Below are 15,577 nucleotides of genomic sequence, written 5' to 3' on the forward strand. Positions count from 1 at the left end.
ATTCAGGACAGCTAGGGTTTTATGAACTGTCTTTTGGCAGTTGTCCCTCTGACTCCTTACAGCCCCCTCACTTTACTCCTTAGACACCTCCAAATGCCCACCTTTTCCCTCTTATAGCTGCAGTGTGGCATGACCCAAGGGGGTAGGAGAAGGCAAGGGGCGATTTGGGCTGTGACTCTGACCTGGTAGTTGTGATCATGTCAGAGGAAAAGCAAAATGGCAGCACAGTATGTACTTTACATCCTGCCCACAGCTGATACTGGCACGTGCCTGTAGTAGCCTGAAGCCTATCTCACGCTTGAACAGCAATTCTCACTCACCTTCCCTGTGCTGCAGGAGGTGAGTGTTGGGAGAGCTGGGCTTTGGAGAAATGCCCCAAATGTGACTGGCGGAGAAGGTGAAGCGTTGCCAAGCTGGGGCAAGTTGGGATGGATGAGCCCCTTTAGGTTGCACACCACGAGACAGCAGCTCTCAATACAGTGCAGGCAGCTGCACCTCATGAATAATAATAATAATTTGTCGAGTAGGTGTTTGAACATTAGCTTGTCCCTTGGACACGGTCAGAAGCCTGTGTTCGGCTGATGTGTGCAGCAGTGCTTAATGTAAGGGTTGGGCAAGCTCATTGAGCTCCTCTAGCATACTCACAACACATTAGCAGGGCAGTTGTTAAAAATAGTTTATTACTGATACCCTTCAGAAGTAGTCACAAGGTCTCAATCATAACCTACAAAATGCATATGAAAGAAAGAATGCTTATAAAGTCAGACAGGATTGCTGGTGTCACGTAGTGCCCACTCTTACCAACTCCGCTTTTCTTCCTCATGAAGGTGGAACCCAGTGAACTCACTGCAGCCCTCTGTACAGAGCCAAATTCTCATCCGGGATAAACTTCCATAGCTCAAATGAAGTTATTAAAGCCCTATATTATTTATACCGGTTGAGCATATTCCCCCAAGGTCATTTGACAGGCATCCCAGCTCCTGGTACCTGAGCCCCAGCATGAGCTCTGGGGGGCAGCCGTGACCTGCGCACAGCCTGGGAGGAAATGAGCGTCTTCAGCTTTGAACAGCTGATAATGCTGCAGTCCAGAAATGATTGCATTTCTTCACATGGATTTTAGAAACTAAAAAGGCAGCAAAACTGCCTTGAAAGTCTTGGCTTAAAATGCTTCTCTTGACATACAGATGTGCTCAGTTGTCTACACTTTAGTTCCAAGAATACAGTTGTAACAAAATCATTTTGTAAGAGAGCCCGGGGGGAATGCAAGTGATACAGCAACTTTTATAACATACGAAAACTTCTATAATTATATGTGTTATCAAAATGATTCATGCTAGCCATAGTAAATCCCACTCATTACAAATGAGAGTTGAAATTACAGTTCACTGTCTAATATTTGTGCAATTAACATGCACTATCGTGATGGGCTTGAAAAAGGAATTCCCTAAGAACTGGACATACAATTGCATGCTGCAAGAAAGAGGCAGTGCTATTACAATCTGTAACCCAACTCAGCTGTCAGAGACCAGATAAAATTCTGATCAGACCTGATTCCACACCATTGTGGGAAATATTATTCTTATTTTCCTGTAAATTTAATTTGTTGCCTTGCCCTGATGCCTGCCCAGCAAACATGTCCTCATGCATTGAGAAGTGCCATCTGCCTGTAGGTATTTCTCTTGATGAAACTATTTAACATTGAAGGCCTATTGCAAAACAGTGCTGAACTGCTGGCAGTGTTTTCCCTAAATAGGGATTTAGATAACTTGTTCTACTTAATCAAATTAGTTATCTTTGATTCAATCTGATGTTTAAGCCAAATTCCCAAGACAAGTGGTTTTAGTAGTTTGTTCAGTTTGTAATCTCTGTTTTCCAAGAAAATCTGCTTTTATTTTTTTCTTTCTTTGATTTCTGAAGGTCTCAAATGCATGTGAGAAACTGACGTAGGCTGGCTGAGTACAAGGAATTTGACATTCAGTTTCTTTGTGAGGTACTCTGTTTTCCACACCTTTCTGTTGGTCTGTCAGCAGTATCTGTTTAGCTGGTCTGAAGCCTGTGCCTTGCTGGCTTTACTTGATTTTTTTTATTCTTCCCTGCTTCATGTTTTTTTCTTACCCCATCTTACATCTCCAGCTTTATCTGTTTCATTTGGCAAAAAAGACATTTCACAAACTAAAATGGTCAGTGAAAGCTAAACTCTTTTTATAACTCGTTCTCTGGGTGTCGGGACCCTTTGTGCCAGATGAAAACACTTCAAATCCATCACCGCACCCTACGTAACAGGTCACTTCAGTGTAAGCCATTCAGAAATGCAGGACTTGTCTAAATAAACCAGACCCTTGAGCTTTTATCTTTTTCATTACTGACCTTGGTTTTTAAGCTGGAGAAGTGAGGCCGTGTGCCTTGTATCGGTGTCGGGCCTGGGGAAGACGACGGTCAGAGCTCACGTTATCCTTGGCCAGAGGCCCCTTTGGTGTTCCAGCTCTGGGTAGAAGATCCATCAGTGTTCTCAGTCAACCAAGAGACACACACGTGTATGCTTTATTAGCTCTGGTCCTCTGAAAAAGCGTTCAAGGGCCAAAGTTAGTGTGGGGCTTCTGTGATTTCTTGGGATGCCTTGTTAAAAGTGAGAGCTCACCAGATTGCTTATTTATCAAGACCTGAAACAGTGGTCTCAGTATATATGTGGAAATGGGAGACATATCAAGTTGGAGCTGGTGGTTTGCCTGACATCCCAAAATTTTATTTTATCTCCCTCTAAATGTTGGGGAAAACAGTGGGGTGGGTGAAAAGTTTTGGTTTTCTGCATATCGGAGAAAAGTCCTCATTACGCCAAATCATCTGAGCCAGCTTCAGGCCCACCTTTTTATACTGCTGCTGCTTCTCATCACCTCCACTGACCTGAAACCTGTATTTTATTAATCTTTTAGGCTGGATTTGAATGTGATTTCCTTGTTTTCTTTCAGAACCCATTCAGAGAATGTATACCCCAGTTGCAGGAAATCCCCCAGATAAATTAACCCAATTTATGTTGTAAATACCTTACAGAGGAATCCCATCTGGATTCAGGGTGCTGCTCTCCAGCCCTGCCATTCTGTTGGCGAGGCTAATACTGGGATACACAAACCCTGTCTCTGTGGGCAACTCATTCTCACACCTTTTATTTTCTTTTTTCCACCTATACCATAAATACTGCACCCTCCTGTGCACTGCTATTTGTACAAATACTAACCGAAAGGTAGGCAAGTCTCTGGCAGGGCTGACGTGCATCTGCCTGTGCCCTCTGTCTTTCTTAGTACTGCTCTAATCTGATAATCTGATTTCCAGAAATGCTGGGGACATTCAGTTCAGAAGTACTGCAGAAGACCGGGAGGTTGGTGTTCTAGGTGTTGCAATGGGACTTCAGAGAGTCCTGGCTTTCCACTGGAAAATGTTTGAATTTTAATAGTGAAGATCTAGTATTGATATTTGAATGTGGGGATATTGTGGATGCTGTTACATGACAGCTATTTGGTTCGTATTAAGGTCCATGCTTGATGGAGCAAGATACAGTCCTATTTTTATTCTACAGTCCCTGCTCTCTCCTCTCTTCTCTACTCAAAGTGTGTGCCTATGGCACTATGTGCATTAAAATTTCACTTCACTGGATGTATGGTTGCATTGTAATTGTATCTGTGTAGAAGTATTGGCAGCCAAAAACTCTGAGGATGGGTGAAATTCACTGGAATTATTTTCACCTGGGTAATACAAAAGGTACTGTAATATCAGTATTTGTACTTCTGTAAAATATGAGGCTTTCTTAAAATTACATTTTTAATAATTCTTTTTGTGAAAATGATAGATCAGTTAATTTTTTTCTTTTTTTTTTTTTTTTCCTACAATGTATTCTAACTCTTTATTGGCACTCAATATTTTTTGCAAATTTCCTGCTGCAGCCAAAGCCCACCCAAAACTACAGAAAGGGAAACTGGGCAGCATTACGGTGACCGAGCTGCTCCGCATCTACCTGCTGCAGGGCTAGATGATAGGCTACACCTGCAGATGGCCTGTTCGTATGAACAGAAATTTCTGAGTCCCAGCAGAAAGGTGCGATGGACCAGGTGAAGGTATGCTGCAAGCCAGGCTTGCCCCACAGGCCGTGCGGAAGCCAGCACAGCTGCCCTGAGCAGTGCCCTGCAGCCTCGTTGGAGCTCTTGCATCTAGCCTGCTGCATCACTGTCATGGTTTAACTGCAGCCAGCAGCAGGGCTGCCGCGGCATCTCTCTGATGCTCATTCCTGGCTGCAGGAGCTCCCCGTTCATTCAGGCGAGTGCTGGAGAATGGAGATAACTAAGCCATAAGATTTTAACTCACTCAAAGTTTCTTGTTTGCAGTCATTTATTTGAGAGTGCACCTCAAGAGAAGTCAGTCCCTCCTTACCTTCTGTTAGACGCTCAGGAGTGCTTGAGCAGCTTGGGAGCCAAAATTGCTGCTAATGCCCAAATCACTTCTGCGGGTGGGACTTTGTAAACATTACCTGACATTTTCTCTTTGGGACAGAACCATTGTAGATACAGCTGCCATCACACCCTCACTATTTTAGCTGCTCCCATAACATCTCCCTGTGACTTGTTGACAGTGCCAAGAGATTAATGAGCTCAGAACTTGTCTTGATATTTGCTTGTCCTTCCCACACTTTGCCTGGCTGTGGTGTACATGTGAATCTTCTAAATTTAGAAAACAATACAAAGGATAAGGAGTCATAGACACACTTTGCAGATGCACCCTGGGTGAGCAGCTCAGCTGGCTGCAGTACGCTGCAACCATGCTGCAGTTCATGTTAGACCATCCCAGAAGAGACTGGGAGAAGGACATGTCCTGTCCAATGCATACAGCAGATGAGTACGAATGTGTCTAGTAGGAATATTACTATAGTGGTAACATACTCAGGAGATGAAATGAGGTGGCTGATCCAAGTTTCTCATTCCTGAATCCCCAAGAAGGCAGCATTTTGCTGCAGACCTACATTGTTTGTCCAAGGGCTGGCTGCTAGCACACTGCCAAAAGGCTGCCGGCGCCTGCCAGAGCGATTGAGAAGATGTGGTTTCAGCTGTGGAGGCAGATGACAAATTACTGTCTGAAGATGAATCTCTGAGCAATTGCAATGTGAATAAACCAGCTCACAGTGGAAGGAGGCACCAAATCCAGCAGTGACCACTGTTTGGAAAAGAGTAGGTGTTAATATGCCCAGAAGTCATTTGGGGCAATTAGTAGTCCCTGTAACATCCCTTGGCAGGGCACGTGGCAGCCAAACTGGTATTTTCTTACTGTTCAGGAGTGCTGGGGTGTTTGGCAGCAGCTCTGTCCTCCATCTCACTCCAATTTCAGGGTCATCATCAGTGGGGCTGCTGAAATGCCATCCCTCCTGCAGGGACTGGAAGATATTCATAAGAAGCTGTGGATCTGCAACGCAAAAGGGATGAAAACATCAGTAAACAGTGGCTTTTCTAGGACAGGCTGTACCTGGTGGGTTGGCTTGGCTTCTGTGTGGTGGAGGCTGGGCCTGCTCTCACTGCTCAGTGGCACGGCATAGCGTTAATGTCCCAAGTGCATTTATGTCTTCCATGGCTTTTCCTGTTGGCCTGAGTCTGATCTGCATCTTCTCTGTCTCCAAAACCCCATGCACAGGTCCCGTGGGAGGGATGCTTGGTGCGGGGCCCCCTGACATCCTGCGTCCTGACCGGCAGCATCAGGCGGTCCTCCAAAACAGTCCTTCCCAGATCCCATCTTTAGGGTGTGCACAGATGATTTTGGTGGTCATGTTGCATGTCAGTCCAACGTGACAGAAATTCAGGGGATGAAATAGTGAAAGTCAGGTGTGGAAAACCAGCCTCTGAGGAGCTGGAGGGAAAGCAGCTGGAGTAGTGCCATGCTGAAAGCCCTGGGCATGGTAGGGTAAGGGAAGAGGAGAGCTGAAACACATGGATGTTTAAGACCAGATGGGCTAAAATAGGGTGAGGGGTTGGCTTTGCAGATGCCAGGTGCAAAAAGTTTCAAGTCGGTGTGGCAGGGAGGGAGTCTGTGGCTTAGAGTAAGGACAGAAAAGGGAGAAGGGTGCATGAAGTGCTTGTGTCAGGACATGGCCTTGAAATGAGAGCTAGAAAGGTGAAGTGAGGGCTGGAAACAAAACTAAGTACCGAGGGTAGGAAATTTGCAGGAGTTCCCAGAATTAGCAAGGACTTTTGGACATTACCCCTGCAGGAGGAAATGAGAGTTATGGTCCTGTGCTACCACTCTTGGTTGCTGGCAGGCCTCCATCTTTTAATGTTTTAATATTGCATGTGAAGTCTTCTATACAGGGCAGTGTTAAACAAAATGTATACATTCAGATAGCTTTTTTTCTTCTGGGTAAAGCGCAGTTTAGGTGGCTCAAGAGCCAAAGAACAACTGTCCAGAGTCAGGTAAGATCCATCTAGGGAAGTCCCCATCCCAGCTTTTTCTTTGAATGAGTCATCAAAGCTTCATTACCTTCAAGGTAAACCTGGAAAATGCTTCTGTGAAGCCCCATGAAAAGTCCATGTGTATCTTTAATTTATAGGGCCATCACTGGCTGTTGGAAACCTGGGTTAACTCACTTAGAGGGGTGTGTCTCTGGGTTTTTTTTCCTACTCTCTGGATATGCTCCTGGGCTGGTCAAAGGCATAGGGAAGGCATCCAAATATTTCTAGTAGGAGAGGTAAATTGATTTATAAATTTATTATGTCAAATAAAAATATATCTGGTTAGTGAAAAAAAGCATAGTGAAAATGGTGCAAGATTCTGAAGTGAGCATCATTCTTCACAGTAATTATGACACACCAAATGATACATCTTGTTGGCTTGCTCAGCTGGAAGTTTACAGTATTTAAATTATAATTACAGGTCTGAACTGTTCACTACAGACTGGTGTAGTGGGATCGGCCAGCAAAGAATTAATTAAAGGACCATTACAGCAAGCTGGTCCTGGTGGAGACATAGTGGTCATGATGAACGTGCTTGCTGCAGGCAGGCACTCAAGTGCACTCACTCAGCTGCCTTTCTGAATTCAGGGGCCATGACGTGTGTTCTTATGAGTCGGTTTGAAGTAAAGTGTGCACAGCACAGCTGTGTTCATTCAAAAAAGGAAAAGTGCCTTAAACTCTAAGAAGGGAATTAAACCTTGCTGAGGTCAGCCAAGAAAACGTTGAGATCTTTTATTTTGACTGGAAACATGTAAATCACCTGCATACCTGAGTCAGACTTACTTAAAAATTGCTTTCAGAAGCATTTTTACAGAGAGAGCCTGCTGTCACTGTCCCCATACATTCCTATCTGGCATAATGCACATTTTATTCTTTTCTAGGGTCTGTTTACCTTCTTCAGCTGATCTCTGGGCAGTTTTGTACATTCTGTGTTGCATCTTGTCCTCTCCTCCCCTTTGTCTTGCTGACGCATGTGTTTCACCTTCCCACGGCTCCCACCTCTCGATGCTGCACCGAGTTGGCTGCCAGCTTCCAGGCTGCACCAGCCCAGCTTTCTCTGCTTTCTGCTCTGTGGGGAATCCCCACCCCTCCATCAGCTCTGCCTGAGACTTCCCTTTTGCTTAATTAAGCACTGGTGTAAGATACTGGTGTCAAGCCCCCCTACCCCTCCAGTATCTGCTTTTCTGCATTGCTGCAGCCCTTGGCAGGGGCTGTGATAGTGCCTCCCAAATGCAGAGTGGCATCTCCTGCCACAAGCTGCCTCAGGTGCCCGAAGCCACCAGGCTGAGTCACGGTGCAACTCCCAGCCTGTGAACAAATGCCATAGAGCTGTGTGGGGAAAAGGGGATCAGGTTTGTGACAGTGGAAAGCAGCTGCTTAGCCCTGCCGGGGGCTTCACAGTCCCCCTCTGTGTGCTGAAGGACCCCGCACCGCTGGCAGGGCTGTCGCACACATGGTGGTGGCTGCTATCTGTTCTCTTGCCCACACCATGCTGCCCACATCTCTCTGCGGCCCGTCAACTGAGGTGTGAATCAGCAAGGAGCTGCATTTTTCTATAGAGGAGGAAATTAAAAATACTATCTTCCTTCTCCACCAGTGGATGTACCCAGAGTGCTTCACACACTGCGTACCCCGTGAGGTCTGCAGTGTACCCAGCAAAGTCATCAACGCTGACTTTGCTGGCAAGGGACGGACGCAGAGCAGAGGAGTGTGATTTCTGACTGAACACACTGTGCTTGAAGGTTGCTTCTCGCAGAGCACTGGTTTTGCTGCTGAAGCCAAGTGTGCAACGAAACAGAAGTGCAGGCAGCCTTTGGCCTTGGGTTTCATGTACCACTGTGATGCCTGCACACGGCTGCTGTGGCTGTGTGGGTAGGAGGTAAGGCACTCAGACCTGCATGCAGGAAAAAAATGAAGAGAGGACTGAGGCATGTGGATCTGCAGATCATGCCCAGGATGTGTGATGCAGTCGGTGAGGCTGCAGAATATTCCTCTCTGTGCAGGGAAGGTTAAAGGGTGTGTAGCAGAGTTTCATTTCATAGTTCTGCGTATTTTGATTGGCAGATGTGCTCTTCCTTAGTCTCTGGAGGTGCCTTGGTTAGAAAAGTGTTTGCTATCCTGCCAATTAACTCTCCCTGTACTCACAAATGCTAAAAAAAGGAAGATGACAGATCTCTAATGCAGTCCCAGGACTGGTTTTAGTAAAAGCCAGAACTGGGTTCTGTCCTCCTCTCATTCCACCCCTCACAGAACAGGCCTGTTGTCCAACGCGGACTGCTTGCTGCAGCAAAGTGTTGCAAACCTTTTTGTTCTGTAGCTCTGCTTAAAGCAAATGGCAAATTACCCTCCAGGTGTTGCACCAGATTCAGGGGTGAGGCTAAGCTCATGTAATTTATATATTCTTCTGGGCTCCTTAAAGTTAAAATCATTCCAATTACACCAAGTTTTACATCCACGCTTGCTGTATCTGCAGCTTTGCCCATCCTTTGCTTACGTGGTGGGTTGACCCTGGCTGGATGCCAGGTGTCCACCAAAGCTGTTCTATCACACCCCTCCTCAGCTGGACAGAAGAGAGAAAATACATTGGAAAGCTCGTGGGTTGAGATAAGGGCAGGGAGATATCAATTAGCAGTTACCATCATGGACAGAACAGACTCAGCTTGGGGAAATATTGCAAGACACTGCATATTGCAAGAGCTTGCAGCACGGTGGTGGCAGCGTTTTGAGTCATTTCTTCCATTCAGCCATGAATCTGGGTTTCATATACTGCAAACTGATGAATTAATTGCAGCCAGGAATGTATCCTTCAGCTGCTGGAAGTCTGTGAGCAGGGCTAAGAAAAAGGCTTGCTCATTTAAACTAGTTTGCAATTTCCCACTCCATCACCTAATAAAGAGCCAGAGCCAAACAAAGTGCAAATGCTTCTTTATGCTACATTTCATAATACAGCAGTACATTGTCACATAGTGTACGTTTCCTGAATAAAATCCATTCACCCGCTGGATGACTGAGCAAACACCAACACTTAACAATAAAAATGAGGGCAGGCAGATGTCAATATAATATAATATTGCTTCTGCTGCAGGAGTGGATGGAGGAGCTGCTGTGTGCCATGGCTGTGGCACCACTTTTGCACTGGGCTGGATGCAGGTGAGGAGCGTCACACTGCAGAGGGGCTGGATCCACCAGAGTCCAGCCCTGATGAGCAGCTGTAGGGGCTCTTGAAAGCCCCTTGTAGGACCCTATAGTTTTCTGCCATAAGCAAATCTAAAGATTGTAACAGCGTAATATATATATATAAAAAAAATCTGTCATTTACAGCTGATCTCTTAACCAGCCACAGCTGGCAAGCTTCAAAAGGTGAGGATTTGAAATGGGACTAGTGGTGCTGTCAGCAAGCCTCTGGGGAGCGGGGGGAGGTACCAACTCCTGGCATCCCCTCCCGGCACCTGTGAGGACCATTGCCTGTTTCAGACCAAATTATATAGGATTCTTCATTCCACCTTTTCCACCTTGCTGTTTGCAAGTTTTAAAGTGTTTTAAAACATTAGCGTTAAAAGAAAAAAATAATTTTGATTCTAGTTTTCTGTTGAACCGAATATAACAAATAAATTAGGTGTGATTTAGGCTAATTTATAATTAGCAGTTCTAAGCAGAACACTAAGTCTAATTGTGTCATCCTTTCTGCAGTAACTCGTTTGCTCTGTTGATGATGTTTTCCACCAACTACTAAATGCACAGCAGGGAATGCCCTCCTGTGTCTCAACTTACAGGCTGGCCCAACCTGCTTTGACTCACCTATTCAGAAAAATAAGTTGAACACCAGGTCAGAAGTGTGCAAGTAGATCTGATATGAGTGATTATTTATTTTGCTATAATATTTTGCGTTAACATTATCTCAGGGAAAAGAAAATTACTATTCCAGACAAAATGATAAGGTAGATTTTTGTTCCCCGTCAGTTTAAACTAGCTGTCCTGCCCATAATCTATTCAACAGATAAATTTTTAGTACCACTGTAGGGTAAGTCCTGTTATCAGAAATGTTTGCATACTGTCCTGGATAGCTCTTTCTTGCTGCTGTGACCAGTTCCTTGTCTCTAGTTTTCTCAGAGGATTCTTGCAGAAAAATCCTGATGAGGGCATGTGCTTAAAAATCATCATTTTAAACATTCAGCCATTATCTTCTATTTTACAAGCAGCTGTCCACAGACAGGAATCCAACCAAATACATTCCTGTGTAGGCTGACTTTGGATTTGATCTTGTTGCCTTCACCCAGTGTCGCACAGGCCAGCATTTGCACACTATGGTTGTGTACCTTTGTTTCCCTCTCTTTTGTTTACTTTGCTTGTAAATAAGAACAGAGCAAAACCTTGGAGATACTTGTGTACATTTTATTACATCTTCCAGTTTCATGAAATTAAATCCACAATTCTTCTTGCACGTGGTGATGGGGAAGCAGACCAGCTAGTGGAGGCAGGAGAATGGGAAACATGGGCTTGGAGGAAGAAGACAAAGAGATACCCCAAAATTGCAGCAGTGATAAATAAGGCAAAACAGTAGGGAGGAGACATAAAACAGAAGAGGCGGTAAGAGATAGAGACATTCTTTTCCTGGTTGGAAAGAGCCTTTGGTGCCAGTTGTGTGTTACTATTTCTGACACTGGACAGGGGATGGGGAGAGCAAACCCTTCTGTGTCAAGAATGAGGAGTATGTGCTGCATGTCTACTTCACAAAATAAAATTTTTATGAAGACTAAGAAGATAAAATGCCTGGTATGCTCAAGGGGCAGGATGGTTTTAAATATCAGAAGAGTTTTCCTTCCTACTTGTCTTCCTGTGCAGACCAAGGTTATTTAGCTGAACTTTCAATACACAAATGGGAATCTTCCTGACTGACTCTGCAGTATAGTTCTTCATGCAGTTTTTCTCTCCGGAGTTTGTCTTTGTTCTGTTTGAACTACCCATAAACTCTGACTCAATGAGATTTTTAAAGAATGGGTTGCTGGTATGGGTTAGGGCTGCTCTGATGTTTTGATTTTTTCTGGTCTGCTTCTTGGACAAGGGGACAGAGCAGCAGAGACAGACACTGGTAACAGCATGAATCAGCATCTGATTCCCAGGCTGTCTTCTGGATGGCATTAGGGTAACTGCATTTCTCCTCCATGAGAAAATTAAATTAGAGTCTTATTATAGGAAGCTTGTACATAATGCAACTTAAGCAAAATTTGAATAGAGAGAGGTTGTTTTTGGTTTTTTTTTGGTCAAAAAAATGAGGTAATTGGGAAAAGAACAGAGAGTGTCAGGCATTTAAACCCCTGAAGTCTTGCAGCATGAAGTATAACAAGACCAAACTGAAAGGTAAACTTCTGCTCCCTAAGATCAGATAAGACTTGCAGGAGCATTCTTCGAGCCTCAGCAGCTGTAGACCTTTAACTAGACGCAAAGTCTCAAGCAAACATTAGAAAGCAGATCCAAGAAGGCCTTGAGCCCAAACCCTTTAGTTATTTTTCATTCCCCCCTCTCAACTAACAGATTATGTTAATTTCTTATTACTTGTAGCTTTCAGCTACTGCAGTTACAACACTGCGGAAGGTGCAATATTGCATCTCTGGGGATTTTTAGGCTTTCAAGCACAGCTGGGAGACTTGTAGATAGAAATCAGCTGTAACAGGCTGTAGAGTGTGCTGGATGTATCGGTGCTGCACCCTGCTCTCCTCTGGCTTCTGCAGGCATTGCTGCTTCCCCACTGCCCCCAGCCCACCTACTGCAGAAAGGCAATAAAAAGACTTCTCTAGGGAAAGAAAGCATCTAGCTGTAAATGCAACAAGACCTCCTCAGTGATATTCTGTGTATTAGGAAACATCATCTGGCAGGCATATTTCAGGAATCCCTATTACAGCACTTGCCAACACCTTGAGTAAACTCCAATGCTATCTATTTGTTGTTGAAAGCCACAGGAGATTTAATTTATGGCATTCTTTAGCTCTTCCCCGCAGATCCCATAGCCTGTTTGAACTAATGAGAGAGAGGGCTGAACCCACGGGGCTTACTTCTTTTAATCCATCAATAAAATAGGTTTTTTATCATCTAAAAGAGTTTCTTACACCTGAATCCATCTGTCCTGCTCATAAAAACCCCAGTGTATGTAAATAACTTTGAGGTAGTTCTTGCCCATACAAATGGATTAGTCCTCCTTGAGTAACAAACAAATCCTCCAAAGTTTAACATATATTTAAAGATACAACTTAAATTAATATTGAGGGTTTCAATTTATTGAGGGTTTAACATGGAGAGTAGCTGCACAAACACTCCTAGAGAAAATACTCTTGTGTTAGATTTTGTCATGGCATCAAAGTTTTTTGAAGCAAGGAATTTTTTTCTATATGCAGTCTCAAAATATCAGAAAGAGGTGAAGAATTTTGACAAAATGTACTGCAAGAGTTATCTGGTGAAATATTTTGGGCTTGTGTTGGTATTTCTGTCAGAAAGATGTTCTCACTCTTGCAGAGGTGTGGTGTCCCCTTAACTTTTGTTGTTGAACATCCTTAGGAATAAGGTTTAATAAAGCTGAAGCTATGATTAATGAACACAACTATTGTTGTGTTTAATAACTTAAAATGGCATCAGGTTAGTCAACAAGTTCATTTTTTCTCTTGGAACAGAGTGAACCACATGGCCAAACTGATACTTGCTGTTGAATTTCCTCAGGTTAAACTCAGCTATCGTATGTGGCAGGAGTCAACATAAATATACAGGAAAGCACGTTTGCAGTGTATGAACAAAATTGGTATAGTAAATGCTGTTATTCTCCTGATTCCAGATCTTCCTCAATTTGCTTTGGCCAAATGCAGAGTTTATGTGAGTTTAAGTGAACATGAAGTTAGAGAAGTAAGGTGACTGTAGCCTAGATCTTTGGCTTTTAAAATATGATTACTCTGTAATGCAATGGCCAGTTTTGCTCTTTTTTGGTGCACTAATAGCCAATGCCCTTTTCTCTTTATTCTTATTTTCATAATGAATAACCTCTACTGTTCCTGTTTTGTTCAATATTGTTCTCTTACATGTCTATGGTATGGAAGTGTGCATGCACGCACATGCACAGAGCGTTCCCATTACCCAATGTCCTGCTGCGATCCCCACCAGCTGAAAAGAATTAGAGCTGCTGCTGCGCAATCTGCTCCTCTGGCAGGGCTGGCCAGGGCTTTCAGATTCTACTGACCCCAGTGGAGAAATTGCATTCACTCAGTGAATATTCCCATGTGTTGCTATTGAAGAATAAGAAATTGCGGCTCTAAAAATTCTGGAAGGGAGCCATAGAGTACCAGCTGTAGGTCCTAAATGATTTATTTTGTTGTTTATAGTGATAATTTTTTCCCTAAGGGTCCCATATTGACCTATGACATGTCTAGGGCACTTGGATTTCTGGGTTGAAAGGCATTTAAAAAAAATCGAAATAGAGCCTTTATTATTTTTAAAAAAAGTTCTGAGTTGATTTTGTAACCACTGTCACATACAGAATAAATAGTTGTATAATGTAAAGGTCTCATCTGAATCGGTCCATAGTGTTCTGTAATTTCCTCATGTTTAAGGATTTAGAAATAAAATTACTAACTGGCCTAGACAATGCCCTTCCTCAAATCACATGCAAGATGACTGGCTCTTTCAAATTCAGTTATTATTTTATTTTACTGCAGAATATATCTGCACAGGCATGTATACATTCTGTATTATATGTGTTTATGATTATGTTCCAATGAACTGTCTAATATCTTGGGCAAATCAAGGTGATTTCTTGAATTCCAATGGTTTAATTTTCTCCAAGCTTTAAATCAGTGCTCTTCCTTAAACTGTTGATTACAGACCAGAGTTAAGTTTATTATCTCCTATACTTAAGAGAATCTTTGCATGCTGAATAGCATGTGAATTGTCCATCCACAAACTGAGACTGGGACCTGGTCAGAGAAATGGAAAACTCCACAAAGACTGAGGCTCAGAGAAAGCACTTTCTAAAAGCCGCCTTCTTTATTGTGTGCTTTTACACCAATGCATTAGAAAAATGTCATTTATAACCTTTTGAACAAGCTAAATCTCCCTTTGTCAGGTCAATGAAAAAAAAATTAAATCCAACTGTAATAAGGAAGGATTTAGAAAATCAAATGATGGGAAAAAAAATATCTCAGTCTTACTCAGCTGACCCTGCTGTTGAAGTTGTGGCGCTTGCTAGAGCTTCAGTGTGCCCTCAGTCAGCCACCCTCTGTCAGGATGCTGTTAGAAAACATTTCCTCTAATCCCATCATTCACTGCTGTTGTGGAAACCAGCAGGCTCCCTAGCAAATCCACCCACTATTATTTTTTATCCTATTGAAAACGCTACGTTATTGGACATAAAATGGCTCATGTGCAACGTGAAGAGCCAAGTGGGTTTTGCCATCACTCACGCCAAAACTAAGTATGGATTAAATTGCACCCTGCCAGCACAAAGTGTGCATTGTGTGGCTTTGCTCTGCAGTATCCAACCTCAGCGTCCTCTGTGCCTGATAAAACACAACACATCGCCTTCAATACCCCTTTTTTTAAAGGGCAAAACAAAGCAGCAGTGTCTGCCCTGGAATGTGCTGCAGGTAGTGATCTAAACCTCCATCACCAAAGTCAGCAAGAGGATTAATTTAATGCATGATGGTTGTTGCTTGGAGAAACTTCACAGGAATGCAAACCAAAGGCCCTCAAAGAGCCCACAACAAAGGGAAAAGCTATACAATCTTAAACTCCTGGTAGGATGAGGACCATTGGATTAAGAGCTTGGTCTCCCTTGTAGAAAAGGCAGGAAACACTCTTGTACTGAAAAACAAACAAGCAGGAAAAGATTTTGGGGCATTTTTTGTTTTTGTGGTTTTTTTTTTTGTAGACTTCTCTTAGAAAGATAGTTGGCTAGAAAATTGCAGCCTTGCTACTGACATTTATGTAGTATCTTGTATGGTCAAACCTCTACGCAAGTGTTATGATCACATACGTACTGTGTTGAGTTGTATTTTTTTCCCAGATAAAACAGAGTACCTGTTTTTCAATTCCTGTCTCGTTCTTGATTTATTTTTGGCAGG

Source organism: Athene noctua, chromosome 1 (assembly GCF_965140245.1).
Source record: "Athene noctua chromosome 1, bAthNoc1.hap1.1, whole genome shotgun sequence".
Lineage (NCBI taxonomy): Eukaryota > Metazoa > Chordata > Aves > Strigiformes > Strigidae > Athene > Athene noctua.